At 51.7% G+C, this 9,340-nt stretch overlaps 1 protein-coding gene across 1 annotated transcript in view; it reads right to left on the reverse strand.

Annotated features, from left to right (window-relative positions):
• The window catches only part of CAPN5 (calpain 5), a 52,739-nt gene extending 43,769 nt beyond the window's left edge, over window positions 1–8,970 (reverse strand). Inside the window, exon 1 of the mRNA XM_083854698.1 lies at window positions 8,920–8,970. The gene's annotated coding sequence lies outside the window, so the exon portion shown is untranslated. The remainder of the gene's footprint in view (window positions 1–8,919) is intronic.
• Between the last annotated feature and the right edge of the window lie 370 nt (window positions 8,971–9,340).

Raw genomic sequence — 9,340 nt, forward strand, 5'->3', positions numbered from 1 at the left:
GAGAAGGCAGGAACCTTCTCCAGCACATGACACTGCTCACGCAGACCAGGTTTTCAGGCACTGGAAAAATACAACCAAGGAAGAGCAGGCTCACACATACAGAATGGAGCCACCTGCACCTGTGGTCATCCTACTACATGGCTCCTACTTAGCCCAGGAGGGTTGTCACCCCACATGAGGATCATGTTGTACACAAACCACAAACCCTATGAGGTCACAGAGCTGCTGTGCCCTTCTATAGCATCCGTTTTGATCACCAGGAGAGGAGAGGAGAGGATGCTATCTTTGCAAGATTGGACTGAGAATGTATTTTTATTATTTATTCAGTGTTTCTAACTGAATTGCTAGATCAGCTTCTTTTAAATCCAGTCATACTGACTCCACTGGAAGCCTTGCACCACATTAATACACTCACATTGTCTTCCTTGCCAGCTGGGCAAAAAAATTATGGTCTAAAGGCAGGCCTGCACCTTTCTGAGGTGGACAGAGGGAAGGACAGAAGAGTCACAGGGTACTGCTTGACGTAGCCGTGTGAGCCTTTTTCTTGGGCATTATGGGTCACAGAGGTGCTTATTTGAGAGACTATGGAAATGGAAAATTCATTCAGAAAACTCATCATTAGTGCAGATAAAATGCAGCACGTCTCCATGCAAATGCTCTGCTTTCAATAGCTTCCGCAGCCTCTGGGATGATTAAAGCAATTGAACTCTAAGCGACGCACAGAGACGGGCGGGAGGAGCAGCAGAGATAACGGGGCTGCAGCTACTCTGGAGGAGAGTGAGGAGAGGCAGCTGGGCCCTTCAAGATCATCCCTCCCAGGCTAGCTGTGATGTTTGTCCTTCTGGCTGATTCAGAGCATCCTTCCTGCAGCTTCAGCCCTGCTCACTTCATAACATGTCCTATCTCTCTCTGGGAGTATTCAAGGTGAGGATGGATGGGGTTTTGAGCAAGCTGGTCTAGTGGAACGTGTCCCTGCTCATGGCAGAGTGCTGGAATGAGATGGGTCTTCAAGGGCCCTTCCAACCCAAACCATTCTTTGATTCTATAACAACACTATCCCCAAGGCAATGGGTTTCTTCTCTCTCCATCACCTTCATCCCTTGCTGCAGGCAAGTCCTTCAGGTCTCCACTTGAGAGACTCCTGGCCATTCCAGAAATGTATCTCTTGACCTGCTCCATTTCAAGCAGGATAGGATCACCTCCTGCAATTCAAGCTGATGGAGGCACCCCACTGCTTCTGACAACAGGCTCCACACCACAGGCTTTGCCCCAGCCCTACAGCTGCTGGCCCAAGTCAGGTCTCAAACCTCTGCCAAGACTCCCAACTTTTGCTAAGAAACCATTTTAGAATTTTCTCTTTGCCTGACCCAAACCTGAATAAAAGCACCAAGGCACTTCTGACTTGGGTCCTCTGTGTTCAGTTTCTTTTTGACAGTCCCTCGACCCCCTTGCCAGTTGCTTCCTGAAACCCACATCCTATAAATTCCAAAGCCACAACAGCAAATATCAGACCACACCTGGGTACTGACTGATAAGAACATTCTCCTTGTCTGTAAAACTTTCAGGATCGCCCAACAAGATCTGCTAGTTTAAAATTAATTTAAGTTATATTTATCTCCTTTTCCCTCTCTGCCTTAAATGAATTTTTTTTCTTTCTGGGACTATTCTAAAGCATCCTGAGCAGGAAAGTTATATTTAAAGGCTTGCAGCAACTCATAGTGCTAGTGCTTTTGAACAGGCCTCTCTTAGGCAGATTGGACCACCTCAAGTTGGTGAGATTTATTAGAAATCCTTGTTACTGGATCCACTCAGCTCTTACAAGCTGAAAGGTCTGAATGTAAGTTCTCACTGTCTTAGTTTGAGCTCTTCAAACTGTTTCTGCCTTGGATGTTGCAACTCTTCCAACCTCCAGCCAGCTTTTCCCCCCATTATTCCTTCATTTCAGCAGTGCTGCCCTTCTCTAGACAGAGGTAAGAGTTTGCCATACAATCCTTGGAGCAGAAAGGCTGCTGCTTTCTCTGGGCAGGGACTGGACACAAGCTTTTCTTCTCCTCCAGGGAGATGGATACAGGTCACAATGCTGAGCACTGCATGTTTTCCCCACTCAGTGTTCCAGATCACAGAGTAATGGAATGGTTTGGGTGGGAAGATATCTTAAAGGTCATGAAGTCCAACACCTTCTGCCACAGACAGGTAGACCTCTCACTTTTCAGATGAGGATATCTCCTCTTACAAAGACCTATTGCTTTGCTGCAGCCCAGCATGGCTGGTGCTTGCTCCAGCTGCCATGGCTGCCAGCCAGATCCATCACCCTGCTGTCACCCAAACTAAAATGCCCATCATTGCCCTGATGTCTGTCTGGATTCTCTGCACGGCCTGGCTTGTCTTCAGGAGGTGGCTCAGAGCATGTTCCTAACCCACACTGAGCACCAAGCAGGAGAGTGTGGGCTGAGCACAGAGCTCTGGAATCAGGATTAAGCCCCCTCCTCCTCTCCCAGACATCACCCTGCCACAAGTCCCTGCTCTGTATCTCTTTAGACACTGTCATGTTGCAGCAGCTCTGAGCTGGAGCAGCGAGTTGCAGAGTATGCATGAGATACACCCTGTGACACAGGGAGGAGTTTCACTCCCCTCCATGGGACAGGAACCTGACGCAGCCCCGTGTTAGATGCAATAAATCACCTCTCCTGCTCCTGCATGAAGACCTGCCAGGATCCAAAGGCAACACTTGCAGGGCAAGCAGCCAATGGCCACCATCCCCATCCTGCACTCATCCAGGATAGGGTGGTCTGGCTCTGAAAAAGTAGAGTTTGCAGCTGCAGCTTTTATCAAATCAAGGCTTCCCTTTGCTCAGCAGAGAAATCATCTCCCTTAATCACCCCTAAGCAATCTTCACAATATTTACATATGCTCAGACAACTGGTAGGACCAGCTCTTCAAGGATTTGGGAGCAATGAGCCTGCAAACATTTCATAGGAAGCTTTTGATTACCAGGGTGTGCCTCAGAAAAAACAAATGAACCCCAAACCCTGAGAGACAAACAGATATGCATCCTTCATCTCTGTACAGGACTGGAGGAAATGGTGGAGGGACTGTGAAGGGATTGAGTCAACCAGAGCCACCTGCATCCTGCAACTTGGAGTCAGGGGAGCTCAAACCAGTGGAAATGTGATGAAAACTGGGACGGAGGGTGCTTGCTGCAAGGGAGGGATGCCTTTTGTCACCCAGAGAAATCACTGTATGGATTACTTGGAGATGTAACAAAAACATTCCAGCAACAACCACCAAAGCACAGTGCATCATGGTTTACAGGAAGGTAATGCAGAAGCAGAGCTCAGAGAGACCTGCTGCTGCCTGCCATGCTGTAGCTACATAGGAAGCAATATTCTGTGTTCCTTTCCTGATGGCAAAAGCATGGCCCTGCCCTGGTCTGCTGCAGCCTTGTTTGATAGCCATGTCCAGGTTACAGGATAAACCCTGAAGGAATCAACTAGGGCTGCAGTCTCCCTCACATGAGGATGAGCTGCAGCCAGGTAAGAAGAAAATTTCATCGAATCATAGAACCATAGAATGATTTGGATTGGAAAAGACTTTACAGATGATCAAGTTCCAACCCTTCTGCCATGAGATATCTTTCACTAGACCAGGCTGTTGAAAGCCCCATCAAACCTGGCCTTGAACTCTGCTGAGGATGAGGCATCCACAGCTTTTCTGGGCAACCTGTGCTTCAACATCCTCACAGGAAAGAATTTCTTCCTACCATCTGATCTGAACCTGCCCTCTGTCAGTTTGAAGCCATTCCCCCTTGTCCTATCTCTCCATGCCCTTGTAAAAAGTCTCAGCTCTTTTGCTTTCCTTATGTTCTGGAATGTGCTCTAAGGTCTCCTTGAAGCTTTCTCTTCTCTGGGCTGAATAATTCCAACTCTCTCAGCCTGTTTTCATAGTGGAGGTGCTCCAGCCCTCTGACCATCCTCATGGCCTCTTCTGGTGTCTTTCCAACACATCTGTCTTCTGCTGGGGGCCACGATAAGCTGAGAAAGTCCCTGCATGGTGCAGAGAAGGAGCCCTCTCCCACAATCATTTCAGAGCTTCACATTAAGATTTCCAGCCTCCTAGCAAGGGGCAGACTTAAGGTGGTTGGGATGCTTTATAGTCCCCTCTCCCTTTAACCTTCATCCCCAATGGGTGGAAGTCACAGGACAGGAAGGAACAGAGCTGATGCTCAGATGGATGGTGGAAGGACTAAAACTGGACATTTCTGCACAAGGGCAAACCAAGGGGCGGGGAGAGCTTTTCTCTGCCAGAGGAGTATTTTAAGGGAAAATGCATCAAAGTGTTATTGAACTGGGACACAAAAGCTGCAGGCAGGGGCTGAGGAGAACAGTCCAGCCCCTCTGAAGGGCTGGACCAGGCCCAAAGAAGCCAGTCTCTGACCTAGATGCTGCAAAGCCCGCGGGCTCCCAGCACGGCTTTGCAGGGGTATCATCTGTCACATCTCCAGTCCAGGAAGATCCCCAAAGCATGAGGATCTGCAGTATTGGCTAAAAAGCCAATGCATCAAGCAAAAAGGCAAAAAACTGTGAAGTATCCTTGGCCACAGAGTATGGAGCAGAAAGGATTTTTTTCCCAGTGAGGGTGAAAAACTCAGTGGCAACCATTCCTATTTCTCTCCACAACCTCAAGAAGTCTCCCCTATGTTGAAGGGGTGCCTCCTACAGTGTCAGCCAATTTAGCAGGAATAAGCTACGGATGAAAGGCCTCCATGGCGTGAAAAGGAGAGCTCAGAGCAGGAAAGGGTTAATGCAGCCAGACAGATGCTTGACTGGTGAAAAATGTAGCTTCCATGAAGCCACTGGGTCTGTGTCCATTTTCTGCAGTGCCCAGAGCCTGGCCCTTTCTCCCTGGGTAATCAACTGGAAGTGAGCAGAGCCGGAGTAATCACCGCCCCTTATTCCCCACCCGTGACACTGCCTGCAGGGCTGGGAGATGCAGGAGCACCATCCTGCCTGGAGCAGGTGAGTACAAGCCCACTGTCAAGGCTTTGTGCCCCACAGCCCCTCAGAGGAGCAGGTGAAGGCATGAAGACATAAGTAAGTAAATGGTGTCCAAGTGTGCCCTGCACTACCACAGCACAAGCAGAGGAAAACGAATCCCTCTTTGTGGGCTGAGGAGGCTTCTCTGTGGAAGGGGTTTCACCTCTGCACATCTGCAGAAAAAGGACTTGATACCTTTGGAAATTAGTGAGGAGGAAGAGAGAGTGTGCCTGATCCCAGATTTCAAGGCACAGCTGCATCCTTCTCCTCTCTGTATTAACCTGATGCTGCCCTGCTTGGAGAAGGCATTAGGAGAAGAATCTTGGCATCTCTGGACAGCCAAAAACATCCAATAATTAATGCACAAGCGTGAGCAGATTTAGAGGATGCACCCGTTCTTTGTATCATCATACCCCAGCACGAATACTGTCTAAATCTCCTCTTGGGATCAGAGCCAAAGCCTTCTTTAAAGCATGGATGCTTTGTTATTAATCTGCACAGCAACCAGGAAAGGGAGAGATGGATTCATTTTTTTTTTTTTGAGGCATAATCAAAGACAAAAAATTATCTCAGCTGGGCTTCTGCTTCATGGCTGGTCTGGTCCCACATCAGGAAGATGGTGAGACCTGCTTGGCTAACACAGCCCTTCCCAAAGGAGACACCAGGACAAGGTGTCTGGACCACAGAGTCCCAGCCTCCTACACTGACAAATGCTAAGACCTCCTTATATCACAGCCAAGCACCTTGCAAGAGAGGTGATGTGCTCTAATTCACACTCTCCTACTCTCCTCTGATGTGACACAGTTGCAGAGCCTCTAGATAAGCCTCCTAAGCTGAACTGAATGAATTCACACCCCAGCACTGACACTGCCCCCAGTTTAAATCTCTCTTCTGCCTGTCTGGAGTTCACCCCTTGGATGTATTTGGAGTCAGCAAGCACATCCCCTCTCTGCCTTTGTTTCTCTAGGCTTTTATAGCCTCGTATAATAGCTCTCCATCCCTCTGAGCAGCTTCAGAGCCCTTTTCCCTGCACCTGCTCCAGGCTGAGTTAATCCCTCTCAAGCACCAGATCGAAGAGACTGGTCCTTCCACGTTAACTCTTCCGTACCCATGTCCCACAAACACCCTTAGCCTGTTTCCCTTTGCCTTTTTACAACACTCCTGGGGGCACCCAGGACCAAAACAGCCCTGAACCCGCAGTCTTGGCTATCCCAATACGATTTAATCTCTAAACACAGCACAAAGTCCAGACATAGCGTGCCCCATGGTACAGGCTGGTATACAGTTTTGGAGACGTCCCCATGGCCTGAAACCCCTCCTCGAGGTCAGCTGTTCCCCTCTGGATGAGCACCTCATCCACCTCTCAGCTTGGTTTCACAGGCGAATCTCAGGCATGAAAAATGAGAACAAGCTCAGATCCTCCCTTAAAGGCTTTAAGTAGATTTAAACTCTCCTGCGTGGGCTTAATCTGTCCAGCAGCGCCCTTTGTAACCTCCCCCGGCCCCACCCCCGGCAGAAATCTTCTCCACTGACATACTCTCACAAGCACTGTATAAACTGCTGGCACAGAGACCCGGAGCATCTCCTTTCCCTAAAAATGAGAGCACTGCTACAGGTACTGACCTGTCCCTTCAGTAAGGACAGGAAACCCTTCTGGGTTTCCATCTCCCTCCACCTCAGAAGCTTGAGAATACCCACGGTAGTTGCCCATCACCAGCTGAAAGCTCCCTTGAACAGAAAATGCCATGGTGGACACAGCAGCTGGGCAAGGATTTTCCTGGGCTTGTGGCCATATCAAAGCCACACCTAAGTCATGTCATACAAGGACTGGGGTGCTGATGGCATGGTGGACTTGAGTCTGCCACAAACCTCCTGAGTGCCTTGGTCATGTCACTTTGCCCCATTTCATGTGTCACTGCTTTGCAGATGGCATTATTCCTCCTATGTGTCACCATGGTGTCCTTACAACACGACAAAGGCACTTGATTTCTACTCTGAGCAGGGCCTGCTAGAGCAAGCCCTGCTGGCTTCCTCAAAACCTGCTTTTCCTTTCACTCATGACTTGATCCTTAATTCTGGTGCCAGCAAGAAAGTTTTTCCCAACCAGTTCTGGCACATGGCTGCTGGCAAGCACCAGCCCTGAGCGAGCCAGCCCCCACGCACACAGCAGCACCTGTGCACACACACCCATTGCAGGAGGGGTTTAGAGCTCACATCCCACTCCTAAGGGTAGAGACAGGGTTTCTGAAAGAGCATCCCTCACTCCCTCTTGAGTTTTACAGCCCCACTGCCTGGTTCAGGGACTGGAGCTGAGCCCCAGGTGATTCCCATGAAAGAACTGTTTAAATAAGTAGGAGGCAGCTGATGTTCCTGGGAAGGACAGGGGGAAATAGATCCCACCAGGACAGATGGACAGATGTGCCTGTAGCAACATATTGCACCAAGCAGGAGCTAAGTGGTGAGCACTTGGATCAGGCTCTGCACCTCCATCCATGCCTGACTCTGCTGCTTTTCCCCTGCCCTAGTCCTTGCTGCCCCAAGGATGCTGCCAGCAGGTGGTACCTGCTCTCACCTGTATCCCAAAATCTGTTCCTCCTCAATTCACTGCTACCCTGAGCAGCAGGGCCATCCAGGCTCCCTGTACCTTGGGCTACCCATTATCCATGTGCAGAGCAAGGGGTGAGAGATGCACCTCCAGGCACCTCATGTTGCCTTCCCTCCAGTATAAGATCAGTACAGGACGCTTGGAACCCAGGCTGACCCTGGCAGGAGGATCCCTCGAAGAAATGAGATGGGATGGAGATAAAAGGTGCCCTGGGGAAAGCCTGCAGCATGGTCCTTGCTGGATGCAGAAGACAAGCAGCTGAGGATTTAAGAGCATTCTCCACCACACACTGAGCTCGCTGCTCTGCTTCCAGCTCCATTTGCCGTGGCTGTACTCCCCACCAAGCTCAGAGCTAACACAGCATCCAGGCAGAAATGGTACCTGGTGATAAATAACTGGTAATGTATCCAAGCAGGACACAGGGTGGATCTGCAGAGCCAGGCGTGCAGCCCACACTCACCTGCAGCTACCAGAGTGGGAGGTGGGGGATACAAGACCACAGCCACAACCAATGGGACACCCTCAGCTAGAAAGCACCAAGCTGGTGTCTCAAGCTCAAAATAACGTTTTTCAGAGAAGGGAGAAAAGGATGGGATTTGGGAAATCCAGATTCATATCTCTGCTTGGAAACCCCCAAAGCCATCAGTCTCCTGCATCCCAGCAGCGAGTCAGCCTTTCTTGAGAGCAGGAGCTCTCTCCTGCCTTAACTTTCCAGGAGACTTTCTATAAACCCCTGCGTTTTTCCCCCCCAAAAAAAAACGGAACAAAGAACAATACTGAAACCTCACGATTTTTTCTAAGCGCAGAAACCCTGCTCTCCAGCCAGCGCCGAGGCCTCGGTGCTCAAAGTTTCTGTCCAGCCCGGTTCCACAAGCTGAACTAAGGGGGCAGCTGTGGAGTTTTAACCATCCGGGATGCAACTTCCCCATGTCCCCCGACCTCCAGCACCCCCAAACACCAGCGCTTGTTGAAGGCAAGGGCAGCAGCGAGCTCCGCGCAGGGGAGGAGGAGGAGGCTGCCTGCTTCGGGCTTCTTTTCCCCCAAAACCCTCCAGGCACACGCACGCTCACACACAAACACACCCTGCCCCGCACCCCGGAGCGCAGCCGCTCCCCGGTTCCCAAAGCCACAGGTGCCCCGAGCATCCCCCGAGGAGGCGGCGGGACCCCCGGGCGGGGCGGGGCGGGGCGCGGACACATCCCCCCGTGGAGGGAGCAGCGGCGGGGCCGCAGGGACCAGCCACCCCCTCCCGGGGCCGGAGGCCGCCTTGCCTTGCCTTACCTGCCCGGTGCCGGTGCCGCCGCTCCGGGCGCGCCTCCCGCTGCCCGCAGCGCTTCGCCTCCCGCAAGCGCCGCCCCGACGGGCGGGCAGGGACCGCGCCTGCGCCCCGCACCGCCGGTACCCAGCGCCAGCCCAGGGAACCGGCACCGGGACACGGCACAGAGCCCGCCGCCGGGGATGCCAATGGCACCGGGAATGGGGGCCGGCACCGGGATCCGGAATGGCAACCGGCCCTGGGAACCGGGAACGGGATCGGGAACTGGACAGCGAAGCGGCAGCGGGAACTCTCACTAGGAATGGGAACCGGCACCGGGAACTGGCACCGGAAACCGGCACTCCCCACTGCTGGGAGCTGTGGTCACTACTGGGAATGGGGACTGGCACCAGCCGGGAGTGGGAAATGGGAACGGCGCCAGCTGGC

The sequence above is a fragment of the Zosterops lateralis genome (assembly GCF_965231275.1).
Source record: "Zosterops lateralis genome assembly, chromosome: 2".
NCBI lineage: Eukaryota > Metazoa > Chordata > Aves > Passeriformes > Zosteropidae > Zosterops > Zosterops lateralis.